Genomic DNA, 22,858 nt, shown 5'->3' with positions numbered 1-22,858 from the left:
ACCTCCAGTTTCCTCTTCCTGGACATGTGTACCTGGCACCCAGAAGCAAACTCGACCTCAGGAGCTGAGCAGAGGATCCTGGCCTGCCCACCCCTTCCACATACCATGGGTGCAGTCAGTCCTGATCTACTCCCTACAACTGTGAGGACATTCAGGCCCAGCCACCCTGCCTGGGCGACAGTCAATCCCTTCTCTTTAACCCCCCCCCCCCCACACACACACACAAGAACCAGGGTGAATGCTTCGCCTCTCTCCCTCCCCACTTCCGGTCGACAGACTGCTCTCCCCACCCCGCCTACCCACACCCGGGGTAGACCGGCCCTCTGCTCCCAGGCCCAGGCGGATTTGAGTCCCAACACCCAGCTCCCGCTCCTCTAAAGCGGGCGGGCCTTCAGCACCAATGAGCACTGCCACGCACGAGTTCATCACTTTGGTCTTACCTTCCTCCCCGCAAAATGTAGTTGGTTATTCGCTCTGCCCAGGCTCTCCCACTCAAGGGGCATGGTGGCCTCTAGGTCCAGCCCCTGAATTTCCAGACCTGCCTGGCCTTCCTCCACCCCAGAGCAATGTCAAAATGAGCCCCGCCCACGCAGCCTCGCCCCCAGCATAACTTCCGGCTTGACTTCCCCTTCCCGCGCTTTCCCTTTCTCCTGCTTCCAATCGGCCCCAGGAGGGGTCGCCCACATGGTGGGGCACGACTTTCTCTCAACCTGGGTTGCCATGCATGGAAGTGCTGGGGACCTGAGGCCTAGCTTCTCTCACCAGAGACCTCCCCTCCCTCCCACCCCCGCTCAGTTGCACCGTTGGGGCCCACTTCCCGGAGCCTCTTTTCTCTCCCAGCTCCCAGCTTCTCCTGCCTCACGGAGCGGGCTGAACAAGATGACCGCAAGGGCGAGGACGGGTGGCGCGCCGCGGGGCTTCTGGGAGTTGTAGTCCAGCCGGTGCGCTGACGCACTTCGCGGCGGCAGACAGGCGCCATGGTGAGGCGTGCACCGGGTGAGTGGGGCTAGAAAGCCGTGTCCGGCGGGAGCTCCCTGGGCGGGTGTGGGGTCGCTACTTGGGAGCGGGCACAGCCTGGGCCCCTGCCCTGCCGAGCTTGGGAGCCCGGAGTCAGACCTGCCTGCCGTCCTGCCGACGTGCTATGGGACATGGTGTGACCTGGAACCCCGAGGGGAGACGGCGGTCTCGGGACCTGAGGGCTGAGGGCTGAGGGAGCCGACTGTGCTTGGGAGCGCGGGGCCTGGGAAGGCGGACGACCCCCTGCGGGTACGTGGGAGCTGGAACAGCGCGCTCCTGTTGGCCAGGGTCCTCCCCAATCGTGCTGCAGTGCGCTTTTGACACATTCTGGGCTCCTCCTGTGAGGGTGGACTTGCCATTTCCTGTGGATGAAGCCAGTGGCGAGCACGCCCGGGGAGAGCTCCCTGGCGATTTCCCCAGAACCCCACTTCTGTTTTCTCAGGACTTCACCCATTCCCGAGACAGACAGACTGAGAGGGAGAAAAGTATGGCCTCCAGGCTTCCGACGACCTGGTCCTGGGTGAGTAGAGGCTTCTTTTAGCTTTGAATCCATTCCTTTATGGGGGTGTGGTGGGGAGAGGCCCCCTTCTGTGAGATTTCCTTGGGCCCCAGAGCTCCTCAGGAAGCTGCAAGGGGTTGGTTGGGCGCGAGACAATCCACAGGTTGCTTTGCTTTCTAAGGGGTGTGGTTAGATTAGTGGCCAGATTGGGGGTGATTCTGAAGAGCAGGCTGAGGTGATTCCAGTTTACTCTCATCTATACTGAGCTGAGTAACTGACAGGTATAAGTGAGGATTAGGCTTCTGTTGAGGTTTCAAACAAGACGTGACATGAGCTCAGTTTAGCAACAAAAGGAAAAGAGAACAGGGGATGGATCCCTGAAAATAAATGAGATAGAAACAGAAGGGGCTTGGCTCAGCTCGTCTCCTGTAGCACAGCGGTTACGGCGCCAGCCACGTGCACCGAGGCTGGCCGGTTCGAACCCGGCACAGGCCTGCAACACAACAATGACAACTGCAACAACAACAAAAAAAACCGTGCTTGTGGCGGGCGCCTGTAGTCCCAGCTACTTGGGAGGCTGAGGCAAGAGTTTGAGGTTGCTGTGAGCTGTGAGGCCATAGCACTGTACTGTGGGCAACATAGTGAGACTCTGTCTTGAGGAAAAAAAAAAAAAAAGAAACAGTAGGGGCTGAAGTCTATTTTTTTTGAGACATAGTCTCACTATGTTGCCTTAGGTAGAGAGCCGTTGCGTCACAGCTCTTAGCAGCCTCAGTCTCTTGGGCTTTAGAGATTCTCTTGCCTCAGCCTCCCTAGTAGCTGGGAATACAGGCGCCCATCACAATGACTGGCTGTTTTTTGCTGCGGTTGTCCTTGTTGTTTGGCCCGCCCCTGCCGAACCCGCCAGCTCCCGTGTACGTGGCTGGCACCCTAGCTGCTGAGCTACAAGCCTGGAGCCATGGGCTGAAGTCTTGCATGTGATGATTCAGCTCAGGGAATTCCCTAGGAATTCTTATACTCCAATGCTCAGATTAATAAGAAATGGGCAGGATTTCATATGCCAGCAAGGTCTGGTGACCTGAATAGGGTCTAAGCTTGTGTTTGCTCAGACTGGCACAGAATCTCAGGATGTGACTCCCAAGATGATCATCATCTTGTACACCATCTGTGATTTCACGGGCTCTGTCATCCTCCTTTGTCTTTCTTTGCCGTGGATGAGGACATGCCCTGACTGAACAAAAACCTGGATTTTAGGAACCAGTGACTTTTGAAGATGTTACACTGGGTTTTACTGGGGAAGAGTAGGGACTGCTGGACCTGGAACAAAAATATCTGTACAGGGAAGTGATGCTAGAGAACTACAGCAACCTGGTATCAGTGGGTAAGGCTGGCCTCTATGTCAATAAAGATCTGTGCTTTGTGTGAAATGTGTGTCTATTTGGGCTTAAACTGCAGGGATCACAGTGAAAGTGTTATGGCCCTGGAGCCTGAGGAAGCAAGTGTAATTTTTCACCTGTAGGATAAGGACTTACTACTGCCTAATCCATTGCTCAGAGCCCCCGAGTACTAGGCATGTGAGTCTGTTAAGGATGTTTGCAGCTGCAGTAGTGTATGATTCCTGTTTTTATAATAAGAATTACATAGGATGTGGTATAAAATGTTCTACCAGGTCAAGTGTATCATCATCAAAGAACCTAATCCCTTGCATCTCTGGATATTGTGAACCTTTCCATCTTCTGGTTAGTCATTGTATGCCTGTGGCTTCAAACAATTCTGCATTCAAGGCAGAAATAAGGGAAGGGGGTAGCGCTGGCCTGCTCCTTTTCACAGCTTTGCATTTAACAAGAAAACACAAGCTTTTCCCAAAAGTCTCAGCTAACCCATCTACCTTTGTGTGAGTGACTGGAACTGGGCCAAGAAAGGGGATGGATAGGATTGTGGTCATCAGAAGTTATGTCATGCCATCACAGGGAGGAAGGTGGAAACAGCTTGTACAGCAGCAGGGCAGCATTTTCTCCCAAACACAGACCACCCCTGCAAGCTCTGTCTCTTTTCCTTTGAGCAGAATATCAGCTTTCCAAGCCAGATGTGGTATCTCAGTTAGAGGAAGCAGAAGAATTCTTGCCGTTGGAGAGAGGAATTCCTCAAGATACCTTTCCAGGTGAGAACCAGGCACATGGGAAGACCTCACAGGGAATGGATCAATTGATTAGTCTGGGACCAATGTTTTGGAAAAGAGTTGGAGAAAGTTGGAGTGATATAGTAAGTAACCACAGACATGCAGAACCAAGTTTTTCTGTGGCTCCAAAGTTAGTGTCCCACTTGGTTGAAAGGGAACCTGTTACTAGGCTGGTGGTATATGTGTTGACAGTAGGGGCTCCCTCACACTGTTCCATTCATTGTCTGCATGCCTCCCCCTCATGTAATCATTTTTAAGTCTGGTGTGTCTGTAGCCAGACTTGTGTTTATGGGTTTAGTGCACATGTATAAATTTATATAGATGTTTTGGGGGTGTATTATACTCAATACAGACAGGTCTGCTTCACTCTTTAACAATTCATTGTAGTCCACATTTTATTTTTCTTCTCTCCTCTTGGGAGACATTCCAGTCGCTGGAAAAAACTTGCTTGTATACAGTTTTTTGCACATACAAGTTAGTTTTTCTGTCAGCTAGATTTTTTTCTTTTTTCTTTTTTTTTTTTTTTTTGGGATACTGGAGCTTGATGTACTTGCCATAAATTTGGTTACATTCTCCCTGAACTGAATCCAAATAGGCAAACAGTCATGCAGACTTGGGGCACGTGTCACAAGTAAGGCTGCTTTAGCAGGTGTGGTGGCAATCCTGGGTGCATCAGTTATCTGTGCAAGAAACATAGTTGATACCAGTTAACTGTAGGATTGACTAAAGTGTAAGCTAAAAATCTGGTAGCAATAAATAGTCACCTAAAATCCTATAAAGTATGTATAGCTCAGGCGCATGAGTGCTTTTTGCCCTCTCCATCACCAGGGGAATTTTAATTTTTTTTTTTTTTTTTCCCTGAAACAGAGTTTCATTATGTCACCCTCGGTAGAGTGCTGTTGTGTCACAGCTCACAGCAACCGCCAACTCCTGAAATCAAGCGATTCTCTTGCCTCAGCCTCCCAAGTAGCTGGGATTACAGGCACCTGCCACAACACCTGGCTATTTTTTGTTGTAGTTGTCATTATTGTTTAGCTGGCCCATGCCTGGTTGGAACCCACCAGTCTTGGTGTATGTGGCTAGCGCCATAACTGTGCTATGGGTGCTGAGCCTTAATTTTTTTTTAAGATTTGTGGGTTTGATGTGTAAAAAAAAATAGCATATTAGGTTTAGTTCACATTTTCCTCACAGCTGCCAGAATTGCATGTTTTATAAATTTATATACTCTTGGCATTTTTTTCTTCTGTGAGTTTGTGTATTTTCCCTTGTTTGTCTCCTTTTATATGTGGTAATTAATATTTTCTGGATGTTAAGATTGAAATACTATATTCCAGACCTTCTATCTTTATGTAGTCTCTCTACAGAAGTTCTATAATTTCAAGTATTTTTTTTTTTAGGTCTGTTTTTATTACCATTCTAGGTTTTGTATCATAAGTAGGCCAATAGTAAACATACTTTTGTGTATTCTAGTATTTTCAAATTTGTGTTTTGGTTAGTTCAGTTTATCTGGAGTTTCCTCTGATACTTGGTGTGGGGTACAAGTTCTTTCAACACTGTTTACTGTCTATGTTCTTTGTTCATTGGATGTTAATTGTTTTTACTTTTTGGAAGAAGTTATGTAATTGCATTCACATTAGCTTCCAAAGCATTGTGAAGCTGAGAGTGTGAAGAGTGGATGTCTGATTTCCAGATTTTGATGCGCATGACACTGGATTCTGCTTTGATTCAAAACAATTTTTATCTGGATGAAGAAATAGTCATCTAGTCTTTTCTAATGAATGAAAATCAGTAATATCCCCAGTTTCCCACCCAGAACCTACCACGGTGGTCATAGGGATATTTTTTTCCTTTAAGCAGTTAGCATGGGGACATAATAGACATAGAAGTACCCTTAGTGTAATGTGTAGCTGGAGTCTGTTGACTTTTTTTTTTTTTTCATGTCAATGCTCATAAATTACTTTAGGAAGGTGGGCTTTTCTTTGCTATCTTTTTTAGCTTTTCTATCATCAAGGTGTGCTGGCTAGAAAGCACACTGCATGCTTTGCCTTCTCTTTGTTCTCTGTGCTCTGATTTAAATACCACTGTAATTACCCACTTATGATTACTATGTGAAATCTGTATTTGAAATCTGTATCAGGCCCCCATGTTTGATGATGGACTGTTCACCACAGAATAGTGGGGGTGTGGTCTCTGTGACTCCTCTTCCTCTTTTTCTCAACTCTATTTCAGGTTTTTCCATGTTTTAGCTTGACATCTCGATGTTTTGGTTTTTTTTTTCTTTTCCACATTCAGAGGCCTTTCTCTTCTCTTCACTGAAAATGTTTCTACCCATTGGCACAGGTAACCGAACTATATGTCCTCTATAAGGTACCCTGCAATGCAAGCACTTTGTGTCTGTCTGCCCATTGGTTTCAACCTTGATCATCTAGACTCCTAATGTCCCTTCTGGTCTTTATGGTTCTATATTACTCTGGATGGGACGAGTTAGTGTCTCATCCTCCCTAGAGCTTAAGTCCCATATCCTGCATGGGAAACCTCCAGGTCATGTACTTCTGGATATAGTTCCCTAAATCTAGCTGCTCTGTGGGACACTGTGGGTGCCTATGGTTCTATACATAGGGGAAAGCTGGCTTCACAGGTGACAGATTGAGGGGTGGTGTCTCAGAGTTATAGGCTGTGTGAGGGGAAGTTGTGTGAAGTTAAGGAGCTCTTGTATTCTGTGCCTGAGATGATGGGCGCCTAGTTAATCTCTGCTTTGTCACAGAGTTATTTGTTAGATGTTTTACTTCCTCTACTTTCCTTCTTTCACCTCCCAAATATTTACAGAGAGTCTCTTTCTGTCCCATGCAGTATACTAAACACTTGTGTGAGAAACTAAAGCCTTAACTTAAACCCTGCCACCATACAGTTCATAATCAATTTGATGGCTGTTTGTAAGCCGATAGCACAGATAGAATAAGTTGTAGTAAGTACTGAAAAGTAAAAGAACTCAGTGGAAAGGGGAGAGCTATGAGAAATTAGGGAAGAGAGACTCTGCAGGGGTGAGATTTAAGCCAATAAGGGAAAATAAGTGTGCCAACATGCAAGAGTGTTGGTGAAAAGAGCCTCCAGACTTGGAGACGTCATTTGTAGTGACCATGAGATGGGAAAGAGCTTGGCTTTCTGAAGAACAGTAAGTTGCCCAGTGGGGCAGGAGTAGATAACAAGTATAAAGAGGGGCATGTGGTTTGGCATAATCAAAGTCTCATTGGCTGTGAGGGGACTGCTTTGCATTCTTGAGAGGGGTTGAGACGTACCTTTTCACGGCTCCCTCTGGGTAGCTTGTGAAGAAAGAACTGAGGTACAGCACTGTAGTAGACCATACGCCTTTAAGGAAAGGAGAAGCAAGGGCTAAGCTTGGAAACACTCAGCAATTATAAGAAACACCTGTAACATCTTGGTACTATTAACACCTTGGTGATAAGGGCATGGGGCAGGAGGGCCACAGTAGCACCTAAGAGAGAGGTCCTAGTACCAGGCTTGAGACTAAGAGCAGGTTTAGGGAGAAGCAAGTGTGGGTGATTCATGAGTGGACTCAGTGGGGGTAGGTGAGTAATTGGTTGAGGATGGTGAAGGAAAAGCAGCCAAGAATTCTTCATAAGTGAAAGGAAGACTAAGTGAGTTCCTGTGATTATTTATAACATATACTTACTACATACAGTGGTCCCCCAATATCGATGTGGGATTAGTTCCAGGACCAAGCTTCACACAAGATACCAAAATCCACAGATGTTCGAGTCACCTATATGAAATGGTTTAGTATTGACATATAACTTATGCACAGCCTCTCATATGGTTTAAATCAATCTCAAATCATCACTCATAATGCTTAATACAATGTAAATGATAAGTAAAGTAGTTGTTAATACTGTGTTGTTTGGGGAATATTAACAAGGGGAAGATTCTGGAAATGTTTAGTATGGACACAACCATCCATTGATTTCCCCCAATACATTCAGTCCACAGTAGTTTGAATCAACAAATACAGAACCCATGGATATAGAAGACCATCTGTACATTCTTTCTTATATGTCATTATCGTATTTTTAAAATGTGATAAGGGAGAAAATTTACTTCTGAATTTTTGGCATGAACCAAGGAGAGCTGGTAAATGCGTGGACTTTTTCAAGGGGTAAAAGTACAGGTTTTTTTTTTTTTTCTTGTCTTTGGGGTTTTTGTTTATTTGTTTGGCAGGCCCTGGCCTGCCTGGTTCAAGCCTGCCACTCTTGCTGCACAGGGCTGACATTCTAACCATTGAGCTATAGGTGCCCAGTCTACTTTTTATGTTTAAATAATTTTAAACAAACTGTTTACATAACACTACAAAGTCACAGCTTTTGCCTTGATTTTGAACTATCCCATGTCTTGACTGGTTCTGTTAATAAAGAGTTTGCATGAGAAGGAAGTAAGGGACAGCTAAAGAGGTTTGCAGGGCGGCGCCTGTGGCTCAGTGAATAGGGCACCAGCCCATATACCAAGGTTGGCGGGTTCAAACCAGTCCTGGCCAAACTGCAACAACAAAAAAATAGGTAGGTGTTGTAGTGGGTGCCTGTAGTCCCAGCTACTCCGGTGGATGAGGCAAGAGAATCGGCTAAGCCCAAGTGCTGGAGGTTGCTGTGAGCTGTGATGCCGTGGTACTCTACAGAGGACAAGAAAGTGAAACTCTGTCTCATAGCCGGGCATTATGGCGGTGCCTGTAGTCCCAGCTACTCAGGTGGCTGAGGCAAGAGAATCACCTAAGCCCAAGAGCAGGAGATTGTTGTGAACTATGACATGACAGTGCTCTACTCAGGGCGACACAGTGAGACTCTGTCTCTAAAAAATAAATAATTAAAAGCTCTATACTTCTAAAAATAATAATAATAATAAAAAAGAGGTTTGCAAAGCCAGTTGAGTGCACCCATTTGACCTCAGAAGGAGATCCAGTCAGCACATAAAAATGTGTTTGGAATGGCAGCCTTTATTGTTGGCTGAGACATTTATCCCTCACAGAGGTCTCTTCATCCTACCACTAGCATGGCTATCCCTCATTAATGGACAGTGAATTCAAAGGTGGGCCTTTTTGGCAACTCAACTTGTGTACTTTTCCAGCTTTCTGTGTTCACAAGAATGACAGCCTAGGCCCTGGTTGTTGAAGTACAAAGAAAACTCGATAAATGCCATATTCTCAAGAAAGCACTGAATGGGTAGTGATGCTGTGAAGGTAAAAAATGTGCTGAAGTAAATTTTATGGCAGTCACACTTCAGCTTTCAGTTAGTGTCCATCCCAAGAAGGCATTGCTCTGTGTGGCTATTGGGTAGAATACTTGAAATATAAACTAGATTTAGTCATTAGGGAAGCAAGGCAGGGAAGGGACTATTAATGAAGGTTATGCTTATAGGAAATCCTACAAGAATTTAACACTTTTTATTGTCAAGTCATTTAGTAGGAAATGAGCTCTAAAAATAAGAATATGGCATTCTTTTCAAATCTAAATTTTTGCAAAAAAATAATTTAAGGAAGGAAGTAGTTTAATTGGGAGAGAGATGCCTCTGTAGATTCCATCCTTCATGTAGCCCAACAGAATCACATAGACCATAGAGTTAACATATATAGATATAGATATAGATATAGATATATAGATATAGATAGATAATGTAGGAAATGAGTGGAATACACTTGTTTGACAAAAAAGACAACTCATCTACAAACAGAATGGAATAAAGGCCACTTTCAGCTCAGCTTGTCCTTTAAGGAAAGACTCACATGGGAGATTAACCTTCAAAGACTATGAATGAAGTTCTTTTCATGAGTTTTTTAGCATCTGAGAACTCACACAGGGAAAAAAAATCTCAGTAATATCACATCAGGAAAGATTCTGGCGTAACTCAGACTTGAGAGAATTCATACTGTAAAAGTTCTTAACAGGCAGTGATTCTGTCTGAGAATTCTGAAATGATGATAACATGCAATTGCTGTGGGAAAAGTTGTATGCATAGCTCTCCTACTCAGCATCATAGAAGTCATACTAAAATAGCCTAAGAATATAATCAGTGTTGGGAATGCTTCAGGTGTTATAGAAGTCACTGGCAGGGTGCCCAGAGAATGACAAAGTGGGAACCCCTTCAGTAGGAGTCCTCATTGTTTTCAGCATAAGAGGACTCTTATGTGTGGAGATGTTCTGAATTGAATCTCTTCAGGCAAATTAACTGCCTTAGCCCTCACTTTATTTAATAGAACAAATAAATTTACCCTGGACAAGACAGGTGGATTGCTTGAGCTCAGGAGTTTGAGACCAGCCTGAGGAAAAGCAAGACCCTGGTCTCAATAAATAGCCAGGTCCTGTGCGCCGGGGAGGCTGAGGCAAATGGACTGCTTGAGCCCAAGAGTTTGAGGTTGCTATAAGCTATGATGCTAGGGTGACTAAGTGAGACTGCCTCAAAAAAGAAAGAAACTTATGATAGAAAGAAACATTTTGAATAATGTAAAGGTAATGTTTTATCTTGTTTTTTTGTTTGTTTTTTTTTTTTTTTTGAGACCGAGTCTCACTATGTCACCCTAGGTAGTGTGCTGTGGCATCATGGCTCACAACAACCTCAAACTCTTGGGCTTAAGTGATTCTCTTGCCTCAGCCTCCTGAGTAGCTGGGACTTCAGGTGCCCACCATAATGCCCTGCTATTTTTTGGTTGCAATTGTCATTGTTGTGTAGCAGGCCCAAGCTGGGCTCTAACCCAACAGCCTCAATGTATGAGGCCGGCACCCTACTCACTGAGTTACAGGAGCCGAAACTTATCCTATTTTTTATATCATACAGAACATAAGCCCTACCTAAAGGTTCAGTAACATAAGTGTATAAATGTAGTAAAAAAGATCTTTACTAGTTTGTTTTACTCTCACCTCCCATATTTGTCTTATAAGACCTGTATAAAATGTGAGCCTCTTGTCTAGGGAACAAACACTCTCTGGCATCCAGTGTTGGCACCCAGGGCTAAATGCAAGGGCTGAATTGTCTTTAACCTTTATCTGAATATGAAGGAAAACAGACTAAACTTTTGAGGCAGACATTTTATAGAAAAAAGAAGAACACTTCCTCACCTTGGCGCTTGTTGCTCAGTGTCTAGGGTGCCAGCCACATACAGTGGAGCTAGTGGGTTCAAATCCAGCCCAGGCCTGCCAAACAACAATGATGACAACTACAATAATAAGGAAAAAGAAAATAGCCAAGCGTCGTGGTGAGCACTTGTGATCCTAGCTACTTGGGAGGCTAAGGCAAGAGAATCGCTTCAGCCCAAGAGTTGGAGGTTGCTATGAGCTGTGATACGATAGCACTGTACCGAGGGAAACATAGTGAGACTCTGTCTCAAAAAAAAAAAAAAGAAAAAGAAATTACTAAGGGTTTTAGTAATTAAAAAAGAAATAAAGTGCTGTATAAATTGGTAACTCACCGGAAGGTTTACTTTTTTGTTTGTTTTATTTGAGACAGTCTTACTATGTCACCCTTGGTAGAGTGCTGTGGTGTCACAGCTCACAGCAACCTGCTCACAGCAACCTTTAACTCTTGGGCTTAAACGAGTCTCTTGCCTCAGCCTCTTAAGTTGCTGGGACTACAGGTGGCCACCACAATGCCCGGCTATATTTTTGTTGCAGTTGTCATTATTTTTTAGCTGTCCCAGGTCAGATTCGAACCCACCACCCTCCGTGCATGTGGCTGGTGCCATAACCACTTTGCTATGGGCACTCAGCCAAGGTTTACTCCTAAAGTGTATAATTCAGGGATTTTAAAACTATTTTCACAAGGTTCTGGAACCATCACCACTATCTAACTGCAAAACATTTTAATCACCATGGCAGGGAACCCATGTCAGTTAGCAATCCCCTTTCTATTCCCTCAATTCTTCCATCTCCTGGCAATCACCAATCAAGTTTTTGTCTGTATGGATTTTGCTATTTCATATAAATGTAATAATGTGGCCTTTTATATCCGATTTCTTTCACTTTAGCATGATGCTTTCAAAGTTCATCTGTGTTGTGGCATGTATCAGTTGATTTTTTTTTTTTTGAGACAGTCTCAAGCAGTTGCCCTGGATAGAGTGCTGTGGCGTCACAGCTCACAGCAACCTCCAACTCTTGCGCTTAAGTGATTCTCTTGTGTCAGCCTCCCAAGTAGCTGGAATTATAGGCACCTGCCTCAATGCCTGGCTATTTTTTGGTTGTAGTTGTCATTGTTGTTTGGTGGGCCCAGGCTGGATTCAAACAGTTCTGGTGTATGTGGCTGCTATCTTAGCTGCTTGAGCTACAGGCGCTGAGCCTATCAGTTGATTTTTTCTTGTTGCCAGATACTTTGTTGTACAAGGGGATCACAATTTCTTTATATGGTCGTCAGTTGACGGCCAAAAAGGGGAAATAACACAGATGTCCTGTTATGAATAATACTGCATTCTGAGACAGGTTTTTGTAAGCATATGCTTTCAGTTCTATAAGAAATAGTTCTTTTAGGAATATTTACTAGATGGAGAGTTGGGGGGTTATATGTAACTTTACATTTACGTTTTTGAGGTTTTACCAAAGTATTTTGCAAAGTGGTACAGCATTCTGTATTGCCATCAGAGTTTGTAGGTGTAGCAGTTTTTCCATATTCTTACTTGTTACGATCCATCTTTGATAAAAACCGTCATTGTAGTTATAAAGTGTATGTTATGATGATTTTGATTTGCAGTCTTCTGATGGGTAATGATACTGAGCATCTTCCCATATGCTTTTTGACCATTTGTCTTGTTCTGTTCTTAACCTGAAGAATATCTTGGACCTCAAATCAAAATTCAGCTGGATCCTCTTCCTGCTGAGAATCCCCTGATGAACATTGAGGTTGTTGAGGTCCTCACACTGAACCAGGAGGTAGCTGGTGCCTGGAATGCCCAGATTTGCGCTGTCCATGCTGAAGATGGGGTCCTGAGTCTTGACATTCTCAAGGAGCTGGTATAATTGCTGGGCAGCATCCAGCTGATCCTGAGGCTGCTCGTCAGAAATTTCATTATGGGAATGTGGTAGGTCCCCGAGAAGCCCTCACCTACCTTCGTGAACTGTGTCACCAGTGGCTGGAGCCTGACGTTCACTCCAAGGAGCAGATGCTGGAGTGCTGGTGCTAGAGCAGTTCCTGGGTGCACTACCTGGGAAACTCCGGATGTTGGTGGAATCACAGCACCCAAAGGACTGCAAAGATGTGGCAGCCTTGGTGGAGGATGCGACTTGGATATCTGAGGAGGAAGGTGAGTCAGTGGAACAGCCCTACTGACACATTGATATTAGCCCAGTGAGGTACATATCATACCAGACTTATGATATCTAGAACTGTGAGCTAACAAATATGCTCATCTGAGCCAACTAGTTTGCAGCAGTTTATTACACCAGCAATAAGAAACTAAATATAGGTTCTGGCCGGGGTGCAGTGGCTCATGCCTATAATCCTAGCACTCTGGAAGGCCAAGGTGGGTGGATTGCCTGAGCTCATAAGTTCGAGACTAGCCTGAGCCAGAGCAAGACCCCATCTCTAAAAGTAGCTGGGTGTTGTGACGGGTGCCTGCAGTCCCAGCTACTTGGGAGACTCAGAAAAGAGAATCACTCGTGCCCAAGAGTTTGAGGTTGCTGTGAAATATGATGCCACGGCACACTACCTAGGGCGACATAGTGAGACTCGGTCACAAAAAAAAAAAAAAATAAAAAAAGCAGGATAGAACATTACATTATTCAATGTATTTCTCTCTAGCATAAGTTTCTTTCTTTTTTGAGGCAGAGTCTCACTTAGTTGCCCTGGCATCATAGCTTACAGCAGCCTCAAAGTCTTGGGCTCAAGCAGTCCATTGGCCTCAGCCTCCTAGGCCCATGGGGCCTAGCTATTTTTAGAGATGGGGGTCTCGTTTTTCCTCAGGCTGGTCTCAAACTCCTGAGTGCAAACAATCCACCTGTCTTGTCCAGGTGAGACTCTGTATCAAAAAAAAAAAAAAAAAAAAAAAAGAGAAAGAAAGAAATACAGCTACCAAGGAGACAGCTGTGGAGTTCCTGATATCCAAGTCAGTGAGTTCATCCTGTGTTTAACCTCACAGATGGATGGAATCAATTAATATCACAGAAAACAGAAGTCTTCCAGGAAACCCTCAGAATCCCTCTCTTAGTGATGATCACATCACTTGGGACTCTTCGGTGTGACTGCCACAAAACACTTTCGTAGAATGGCTCAGGGAGGAGGAAAGTTTATTGAAAAACTTCTTGGATGACGTAGCATCAGACACAGCTGAACCCAGGAGCTCATAGTGTCCTCAGAACTCATCTTCTCTCCCATATGTCACTTTTTTTGCCCTTGGTTGGCTTCACCCACAGGCAGTCTATCTCTCTGCAGGTCCTCCCATTGTGGAATTTCTCTTTCCCAAACATTCCCAAGCCTGTTGGCTCTGATTGTTTGGTTGTGGGCTGTGTTCATCCCAGATTCAATCACTGGCCAGGCTAGGTTACATCAGGTACCCCTTGATGTTGCAAGTGGAGCCAGTATGATACAAGCTTGCAAAATGTGTGGTGCCATGTAAAGAAGAGCACAAGCAGGAGCCATGGTTGAGGGGTCATGGGGCCAGATGGGCCTGTTTTCTAAGGTGGAAGAAAGTTGATGAAGTTCGTGTCAAGATTGGTACATGTCCTGAACGCTGGGAAAGTCCATGAGGTGGCAGGAGTGATGGAAGAAAGGAGTGCCCACATGGGCAGGGTGGAGGGCTTGGATGCTAGAAATGGGGGCTTAGCTTCACAGAAGGCATGAGGCAGCCATCTCATTGGGGCTGGGGCCCAAGATAGTCCCTAGAGAGGGAAAGAGTGGGACCAGGAGTCTCAGCAGTGGGAGCACTGCTCCCTGTGGCCTGTGCAGAGTAAAGCATCTTGTACCCATCCAGATGTGGGAAGACAAGTACCTTGAAAAGACTGGAGGGTCGAGAGTAGAGGGCTGAGTGTGGGAGAAGAGAAGGCAGGACCAGGGACATCACAGGGTGTAGCAGAATGCTGGTGTGCGGTAGCAGAGATAGGCTGCCCTTGCCCTTCTGGGGTATGACCACACCTACTGATGTCCTCCCAGCACCACCTGCCCAGCCTTCACAGGACCCCACCTGCTGTCTCAAAGTCCCTGCCCAGCAGGAAAAGCAGCAGCAGAAGGCTACAGCCATCCAGCCAGAGATGGCCCTGCCTGAGGTGAGTGGGGAAAATCACCCTCTTCTGGTCCCAGCATCCCTTGTGAAGCAGGCCCACACTTGAGGCTTTCCACAGGTTGAGCCATTCCAAATCTCAGCTCTTAGGTCTGTGCTGGACTCTGAAGCGACCTGAATCTGAAGAGAATCCCTGCCCTCTAGCCACAGTGGCATCACTAGAGTGCATGGTGACCTGGGAGTTGAGGCATGAGACAAGGGAGAGGACTGACCAAATGTTTCCATAGACTTGAGAGATAGAACAAATTCAGGCCAGGGGTGTGTGGACATTTATATCCCAGTTAGAGTAAGAGCCCCCATCCTTCAGAAATGCATTTCTGGGATTTGCTTCTGAATAACCCAGAGCTAGGGTCTGGGTAACACAGGTAGGTCCTGTCTTGCTGACCATCAGGGTAAGGGTGTATATGTGGCATTCGTCAGAATTATTTGCAAGTGACTGATACTGACTCAAGCATAGAAGTAAATTTATTGGCTTTCATGTATTCTGGATTAGGCTTAAGGCAAGGCTGCATCCAGGTGCTTCCAGGTGATGGAAAGAATCTCTGACTATCTCCAGTCTCATGGCTCTGCTTTCCCTCATTTCTTCTCAGGAAGGCTATGTCCCATATGGGCAAGGTGCCTCTCGTCCAAGCAAAGCAAAGTGGAGGAGATCTCATCTTCCCAGATAGGACCAATCATAGCACAGCCAGAGAGACCGTCCTACTCTAGCTCAAGTGGGGAGGTAGAATTCATACAAGGAGAAGGCTCTGCAGTGGGAAGTTGTCAACCCAGGGCAGGGTAGATGCAGATGTGGGTAAAAGGGAATAGCTTGCATATACTTGGGGCTCTTTGTGAAGTAGGAGCTTTGGTTCCTGGAGAAAGGACCCAGTAGACCTCTTTAGCCACAAATGGGTATCTAAACAAATCCCCAAAGCAGGAGAGTCCCTATCACAGTGGGGTTTGTAGGAATACTCAGCCAGCTTTTCTTCTGCCCCCATTAGGAACCCTCCTGAGCAGACAACACATGTGACTTCACAGGAGAGAGTGACTTTCCAGGATGTTGCTGTGGACTTTACCCAGGAGGAGTGGGGGCTGCTGGGCCCAACACAAAGGACTGAGTACCATATGTGATGCTGGAGACATTCGGGCACCTGGTCTCTGTGGGTAAGGCCAAACCCTTCCTTTCCCTGTCCTAGGGCTGATCTGCCTTAGGGACTCCAAGTTGCGGTTTCCCCTTCTGTGGGCTGAGAACTAGGACTGGTTATTATTCCTTGGGGATCATTCCTGTCACTCAGCATCAGAGAGTTCATTCTGGAGAGAGACCATTTGAATGTCAAGAGTGTGGGAGGATCTTCAATGATCGCTCAGCCATCTCCCAGCACCTGAGAACTCACACTGGAGCTAAGCCCTACCCATGTCAGGACTGTGGAAAAGCCTTCCGCCAGAGCTCCCACCTCATTCGGCATCAGAGGACTCACACTGGGGAGCGCCCATATGTCTGCCACCAATGTGGAAAGGCATTCACCCAGAGCTCACACCTTATTTGGCACCAGAAAACCCACAATAGGACAAAGTGGAAGAAGAAACAGCCTACGTCATAGCTCTTAGGCCCGTTGAAGAGACAGTGCCTTTTCAACTTGATTCTGCAATAGAACATGCATTTGGATGGTTGGGAATTGGGACTGAATGTGAAAGAAGCAGAGGGAGGACATTCCCCAAACCAAAGAACCACTGGGGACACCACCATTCTTTTAATTAGAGTAAAGAAAATGAGGAGTTGTCAATGTATTTGGGAAAAAGATTTAATTTTTCAATCAGTTGATGTGCTACTGTTTGCTCATTCATTCAGTCCTTAAAAATTATATTAGTGGCAGTGCCCGTTGCTCCGTGGGTGGCCAGCTGGCCACATACACTGAGGCAGGTGGGTTCGAACCCAGCCTGGGCCAGCTAGACAACAATGACAAGTGCAACAAGAAAAAAGGTGGCGCCAGTGGCTAGAGCACCGGCCACAAGCACCCAAGTTGGAAGGTTCAAACCTGCCCGGCCAGGTAAACAATGACAACTGCAATAACAACAAAAAACAGCCAGGCATTGTGGCTGGTGCCTGTAGTCCCAGCTACTTGGGAGGCAAAAGAATCACTTAAGCCCAGGAGTTTGAGGTTGCTATGAGCTATAATACCACAGCACTCTACCAAGGGCAACATAGTGAGACTCTGTCTCAAAAAATAATGATAAAAATAAAAGTTATATTAGTAAAATCTGAAAATGCTTCTAATTTTTTTTTTTTTTTTTGAGACAGAGTCTCACTTTGTCACCCTTGGAATAGTGCCCTGCATTATAGCTCACAGCAACTTCAAACTGTTTGGCTCACGTGATCCTGTTGTGTCAGTTTTTCCTTTTTAGTAGAGACAAAGTCTCACTCTTGCTCGGGCTGGTCTCAAACTTGTGAGCTCAAGCAATCCACCCACCTCAGCCTCCCAGAATGCTAGGATTACAGACATGAGCCACCCCACCCAGCCAAAAATGCTTATGAATTTAAAAAGACAGGTACTTAATAATCTGTGCACTGATTTTGTATCCACAGTAAAAATTTGAGTATGTGGCCTAGGACTTTAAAAAGAATGTGGTTAAACTATATATTTCTGTATAGAATTTCTTTCCTTGGCCAGGAATGGTGGCTCACTCCTGTAACCCGAGTGCTGTGGGAGGCTGAGGTGGGTGGATTACTTGAGCTCACAGGTTTGAGACTAGCCTGAGCAAAAAAGTGAGACCCTATATCTACTAAAAATAGAAAACCTGAGGCAAGAGGATCACTTGAACGTGAGTTGGAGGTTGCTGTGAACTATGACACCACGGCACTCTACCCAGGGTGACAGCTTCATACTCAAAAAAAAAAAAAAAGGATTTCTTTCCTTCATCTACTTAAATATTCTTATGGTAATGTTTTCATATTTAAAATAACACTTCTCAAACACAAAGAATAAAATTATATAATTTTTTTAATTAAAGCAACCAGCTCAGTGCCTGTAGCTCAGTGATAAGGGCACCGGACACATACACCAGGGCTGCTAAACCAGTATAACTACAACAAAAAATAGCTGGGTGTTGTGGGTGCCTGTAGTCACAGATACTTGGGAGGCTCAGGCAAGAGAATCGCTTAAGCTTAAGAGTTGGAGGTTGCTGTGAGCTGTGACACCACAGCATTCTATCAAGGGCAACATAGTGAGACTCTGTCTAAAAAAGCAATATTGGGCAGCGCCTGTGGCTCAAGGAGTAGGGGGCCGGTCCCATATGCCGGAGGTGGTGGTTTCAAACCCAGCTCCGGCCAAAAACCAAAAATATATATATATATATTAAAAGGAAAATTGCCAGATATTTTTAGCATATTCTGTGCAAGGCTGCAGTACCTTGGGCCTAAAGTTCTACCTTTGTTGGGATGACCAGTTCATTCCACTCTTTAGGGTATTATGATACAGTTTGTATAGAGAAGGGAATCCTTGAAGAACCCAGAGGACTAGAAAGTCCAGGCAAGTATGTGTTGCTTTCTGGGAATATACATTTATTTTGTTTCCATTTTTCCTAAGACCCCTACCAAGGAGGTAATGGCTCTGGCCAGGTGCCAGCCAGGAAGTTAAACAACAGTACATTGGCAGCATTAAGGTAAGATACCCATATTAAATATTCTCCAAGTCACACAACCTGTACAGCACATGCCCATTCAGTCCCTCCACAGCTGCACATATATTGAGTTCTGCATGACACTTAAAAACACCCTCTTAAAGCTGGACAAAAAATACTTAGATTCAACAGATGTTGAGTGCTGCTCTGCATAGCTGCTTAAGAGTCCTTGGGGTCATGCCTTCTAAGCTGAGGGCATCTCCTTTCACCGCAGAAGTCAACAGCTTTTGGTGACATGACCAAAGTAGACTCCTTGAGCCCAAATGCCCGAAGACTGACAGTAGTGTAACTTTTCCCATACTGAGCATAGAGATTGTGGCTGCTAAATTGTTTCTTTGTTTTAAACTCCTCCCTTCTTGTAGCTACATTGTTTTAAAAACCTTAAACACCTAATAGAGCCCCTGTTTCAATGATTCAGAGAGTAAAATATCTGTATTGAACTTGCCCAGGGATGTGTTAGTGGCATATCACAGTCACTTATCCTGTTCAGAACTCTACAATATCACCCCTCAAGAATGAATCAAAGAGTAGCACCTTTGAGAACAGAACTTGGTAATCTTTTATGCCATGATTCTCAATCCTAGAAGGGGTAAGTTGAAGGGGTTAGGGGTCACCAGATGAGGGAGTCTTGGCGCAAGGAATGAAGGGGCTTGACACAGTCTGTGCTGGGGGGACTGAGGAACTCTGGGAGGAGCCCTCCCAAGTAAACCTCAGGTCCATATTTATTAGTATAAAACAGGAAGAAGCAGAGAAAAGCTGCTTCCCCACTGGCGTGGTGGCTCACGTCTGTAATCTCAGCAATTGGGAGGCCGAGGCTGGCGGATTGCCTGAGTTCACAAGTTCAAGACCAGCCTGAGCCAGAGCAAGGCCCTGTCTCAAAAACATAGTGGGGCATTGTGAGCGGCTATAATCCCACCTACTTGAGAGGCTGAGGCTAGAGAATCTCTGAAGCCCAAGAGTTTGAGGTTACTGTGAGCTGTGACCAGAGGCACTCTGCTAAGGGTGACAAAGTGAGACTCTTAAAAAAAAAAAAAAAAGCTACTTGCCTGACATTAGCACTGATTAGGGAGGATATGAAAATGGTCAGATATAAGGTCTCCACTTTTGTTTTTTCAAAACCACAGACTTTGAGCCAACCTCTGCCTCCAGCATCAAAAGATTTTTGGGGGGCAGTGCCTGTAGCTCAGTGAGTATGGCACTGGCCCCATATACCAAGAGTGGCAGTTTCAAACCCGGCCCCAGCCAAACTGCAAAAAAAATAAATAAATAAAAATAAAAAAAAATAGCCAGGTGTTGTGGCGGGCACCTCTAGTCCCAGCTACTTGGGAGGCTGAGGCAAGAGAATTGGCTTAAACCCAAGAGCTGGAGATATTTCTGTGAGCTATGACAGAACAGCACTCTACTGAAGGGAACAGAGACTGTCTCTAAAAAAAAAAGATCTTTGGAATCTAGAGAATCTTTGCCATAATATTACTGCCACACCTTACAAACACATTTTCTCTTGGAGGGCAGTGTTCTGATATCCTGCATATACACAACTTACCCGCCAGTCTCATGATTCTTTCAAGTAGGAGGCAAATTTTATGCTAAAGATAAGGGGTCAAGGCTCAGCACCTGTGGCTCAAGCGGCTAAGGGGCCAGCCTCACACACCTGAGCTGGTGGGTTCAAATCCAGCCAATCAACGATGACAGCTGCAACCAAAAAAAAGCTGGGTATTGTGGCAGGTGCATGTAGTCCCAGCTTCTTGGGAGGGGGAGGCAGGAGAATCACTTGAGCCTAGGAGTTGGAGGAGGTTGCTGTGAGCTGTGATGCTACAGCACTCTACCCAGGGCAATAGCTTGAGGCTCTGTCTCAAAAAAAAAAAAAAATCTGGGGTCAGTTTCCCCCACAGTAAGTCAAATACTTTGGTGATGGCTTCAGGAACTGAGGTGATGACTTGAGCTGGGAGATAAAGAAGGTAGGAGCAGGAAGGGATGAGAACGTTCTAGGCTGTGGGAGAGCTCATTGGGACTAGAACGTACGAGGCCATTGGGCCCATTCCAAATTCTTCATCTCCTAGCTGGCACCTGGGTTGAGGTGGAGCCAAAGCTAGGTTTAGTTGTGCTTGGGTTCTGAAAGGGACCATCCAGAGAGCCAGGGTTCCACTAGAACCAGGCACATGCAGCATGGTCTTTTGTAATCCATTGTAAGGAAGTCACATGGTGTCACCTATGCCAGTCTATTCTTTATAAGTCAGTCACTAAGGCCAGCCCAGACTCAATGGGAGAGGAGTTAAATTCAGTCTTTTGAAGAGTGAGTAGCAAGGTTAGGGAAAAGAAGAGAGCATAGAGGCCATCGCTGGATAAGAAAGTCCACACGAATGGACCAGCTTTTGCCTTTAAATACCTGGATGCATATCACTTGTGCATGCAAGGCAGGACAAGGAAGGCAGGCTGCACATGTGGGAGCTGACACTCTGGACACAGTTAAATGTGGCTTCAAGCTTGGGTCTGTTCCTCACTGGGACTGTGATTTTCAAAAAAGGGGATTAATGCCAAAAAGGTCCAGATGTGATGAGTCCAGTATACTGTTGTCAGTACATGATTAATTCCAGTACTTCCACTTACTTGCTAAACAAACATTTTTTTCTTTGTTCCTTTGTAGCTAATTTTACTATAAAGATTATTTATACATCTTTGATCCAGCCAGTTGACAAGATTAATTTTAGTAGGCTTTGCTAAAATGTCTTGGATTACCAGTCTTTTAGAGATAATTTTTTTTTTTTTTTTTTGGCCGGGGCTGGGTTTGAATCTGCCACCTCCGGCGTATGGGACCGGCGCCCTACTCCTTGAGCCACAGGCGCTGCCCGTTTTAGAGATAATTTTATGACATTTCTTATGCTTTCATATTTTTTTTCTGCATACAAAGTCAGGGAAGATAGATTTTTTTTTTTTTTTTTGAAACAGAGTCTCACTATGTTGCCCTTGGTAGAGTGTAGTGGCATCACAGCAACCTCCAACTCTTGGGCTTAAGAGATTCTATTGCCTCAGCCTCCCAAGTAGCTGGGAATACAGGAGCCCGTCACAACACTCCACTATTTTGTTGTTGTTATTGTTGTTTAGCAGACTCAGGCAGGGTTTAAACCTGCCAGCCCTGGTGTATGTGGCTGGTGCCCTAACAACTGAGCTGTGGGCGCTGAGCCAAAGATCAATTTTTTTTTTTTTTTTGTGATTTTTTTTTTGGCCGGGGCTGGGTTTGAACCCACCACCTCCGGCATATGGGACTGGCGCCCTACTCCTTGAGCCACAGGCGCCGCCCAAGATCAATTTTTTTTTTTTTTTTTTTGAGACAGAGCCTCAAGCTGTCACCCTAGATACAGTGCCGTGGCATCACAGCTCACAGCAACCTCCAGCTCCTGGGCTCAAGTGATTCTCCTGCCTCTGCCTCCCAAGTATCTGGGACTACAGGCCCCCGCCACAACGCCAGTCTATTTTTTGGTTGCAGCCATCATTGTTGTTTGGCGAGCCCTGGCTGTATTCGAACCTGCCAGCTGAGGTGTATGTGGCTGGCACCTTAGCCGCTTGAACCACAGGCACTGAGCCCACACAAGGTCAATGGGAATAGGGAACTCAAGCCTCGAGAAATGGGTGAATCACCAGGAATGTAAGCAACCCAGCCCACAAATAGGGAAAACTCACTCCCATAGGGGTACTCACCAAGCCTGGATGAGGCCGGTGTTGAGTGCTGATGAGAGCGCGTTGGCAGATGGACATAAGCCGATGCAGTGATGAGCGCCCAGTCTGCAAGAAGAGGATAGGGAGCCCCCAGGAGCTAAAACCCCATGGAAAGGGTGGAAGCTACCCTTGGAAGTGTTCCCTAATTAGATCCCACTTCTGACGCCAGACAAAAGGGTGGCACTCGACCAGCAGAGATTTCACAGACCACCAAGGCTTGTATAAAAGGTTTTGATTGGTGAGGGAGGGATGCTGCAGAGCAGCACCAACTAAGAGAGAAAAGGAGAGAGAGGAGAAAGAGAGGGGAGGAGAGAGAGGAGAGAAAGAGAGCGTGTACCCCTTTATATAAGTTCAGTTAGGGGAAGTCTTAGAATGGTGACGGGATGGTAGAATAGCCAATAAGGAGTTATTGCTCTGGAGGAAAGACCCATTAGGGGCAGGCTGTAAGTTTGAAAATTTCTGTGAGTAACTGTATCTTTAAGAGTGAGCCAGCTAGTCTTGGTCAGTCAGTCAGGAAGGGGCTTTCTCTGGGGCAAGT

General features: G+C 45.5%; 1 pseudogene; it reads left to right on the top strand.

The window, feature by feature from the left end:
• Positions 1-1,282: 1,282 nt before the first annotated feature.
• LOC128579521 (neurotrophin receptor-interacting factor homolog) lies at positions 1,283-17,187 on the top strand (annotated as a pseudogene).
• Positions 17,188-22,858: the final 5,671 nt, after the last annotated feature.

The sequence above is a fragment of the Nycticebus coucang genome, unplaced genomic scaffold, assembly GCF_027406575.1.
Source record: "Nycticebus coucang isolate mNycCou1 unplaced genomic scaffold, mNycCou1.pri scaffold_62, whole genome shotgun sequence".
NCBI lineage: Eukaryota > Metazoa > Chordata > Mammalia > Primates > Lorisidae > Nycticebus > Nycticebus coucang.
Note: the sequence above shows the minus strand (reverse complement) of the source record. Positions and strands in the feature narration are given on the sequence as shown.